This window comes from Mixophyes fleayi, chromosome 4 (assembly GCF_038048845.1).
Source record: "Mixophyes fleayi isolate aMixFle1 chromosome 4, aMixFle1.hap1, whole genome shotgun sequence".
NCBI lineage: Eukaryota > Metazoa > Chordata > Amphibia > Anura > Limnodynastidae > Mixophyes > Mixophyes fleayi.
In genome coordinates this window covers 13,624,415-13,626,240 of record NC_134405.1, presented here as the reverse complement: position 1 = coordinate 13,626,240, position 1,826 = coordinate 13,624,415, and the positions used below count along the sequence as shown (strand labels likewise).

General features: G+C 47.1%; 1 pseudogene; it reads right to left on the bottom strand.

Moving 5' to 3' along the window:
* Positions 1–288: 288 nt before the first annotated feature.
* Positions 289–407, bottom strand: LOC142154514 (5S ribosomal RNA; annotated as a pseudogene).
* Positions 408–1,826: the final 1,419 nt, after the last annotated feature.

Genomic DNA, 1,826 nt, shown 5'->3' with positions numbered 1-1,826 from the left:
AAAACTTGCGAGATCCAAGACGCAACAATAACGTTTTGCATCGTTTTCAGTTCCGAGGGCGTGCAAAGGTACTTAGCCAGCTCGGCTCGGTACTCGGATCTGCGAAGTTCAGGTGGGTTCGGTTCTCGGAACTGAGCCTGAGCACCTCTAAAAAAACCAGGAAAAGTGACATTTAGGGGCTTTATATAGAGTTGGATGCAGACAGAAATTGTATCCAAAAAAAGACAATTTAACAGGGGGATGTTGAGCTGGATGCATCTAAGCTGATTGCCATCAGTATGAGTTCATAACTTACAGCATCTGGTATTCCCAGGTGGTCTCCGATCCAAGTACTAACCAGGCCCAGCCCTGCTTAGCTTCCAAGATCAGGCGAGATTGGGCTTGTTCAGGGTGGTGTGGCTGTAGGTATAGTGATCAAGCACCTGTAAGTTTTCTGTCTCCTGATTGACACATGTGCATCTGAGACTCCTTCTGCATAAGTTGCCTCTGCTCCAACGTGCCCTTACACCCCCCCACCTTCCTCCATTAATTCTCTTCAATTGTAAAGAGCTGCAAGTGCCTGTAAGCAGATGCACTCTCGGTATGCTGGTGCTTGTAGTACCAGACTGTACATGGCAGTCCGGGCTTGCTGGGACCTGTAGTTTCCCAATGTAAAATAGTGTCTTATTCAATTTTTTAACTATTTATTGCCCCACACCCATCCCCCAGGGGTGTGGGAAGAGCCCTAGTGCTGTCAGCATGGAGCTGGGTGCCCCTAGCCATTTTTTTTGCAGACCCCGACTCCCTAGGGAATCCATCCCAGTGCTGACCAGCTCGAGGCAGGTTGACCTCATGGCAGAGGGACCCCCTGCTATGGTGTCACCAGGCCCGGCTACCTAAGCTTAGGGCTATTTGAAGGAGAAGTGGGAGTGATGCCATGCTGTTTGTCCTCCCGATTTTCCTCTGACCAGTACTAGGCTGGCAGCATTAGTTAATATGACTGCAGGGAAGAGGGGGGACATGTTTTTTTTAATATTAATATATTTATCTTTAACACTGTTTACTGTCAGTCCAGCGGCTGCAAAGCAAACAAATAAAGCAAAAGACAAACAAACAAATAAAGCTACTTCAAAGAAACCACGAGACTTCAGTAATTATTGGCTACAGCTTTTCCAACACCCATTATTCTGGTCACTGATGAAAGAACCAATTCATGTCATATTGTAAGCATTATGTGTGACAGAAGTGTATAGGACAGGTCCTGTCCATGCATCCAACAGAGACGGCTTGAATGGGCTGGCTCCATCAGTTTTGTCAGCTTCATGGGTGGACCTTCTAGGTTTGGTATGTTTGGCTGTTGCCACTGCTACAGCATGAGTGGACATTAGTGGTAGGGCCAGGGGTGAAACAGTGCATCACTGGCTCCCATAACAAAATTTGGGTACTTTCCCAACGACACAAGCCTATTCCCTGGGCCTCCCACTCTTCTGGGTCCTTCTTTGACCAGTGACTTCCACTCTGCACTTTTGTAAGGTACAGGTGAGCGGGGGCCTGGGGAAGGGAGTGACTCTCCATTGCTGGGTCCTCTCACCTACAAGCCTCTTGTGGCCAAACTCCTTGCTACCCCTGTTGTTCAGACAGTGGGTAGGGCCCACAAATCCCTCTGCACAAACCACTTTAGATACTTTGGGCCTGATTCACAGTAGAACACAAGTGTATGTGTAGCTTACAATTGAGATAGTTGCACGCAAGTGTACACGTATGTACGCCATATTGAAAGTTGAAGATGCACCCAGATCTGAATGTGTCAACTTTTCAACATGTACAAAAAACTTTTATTTTATATA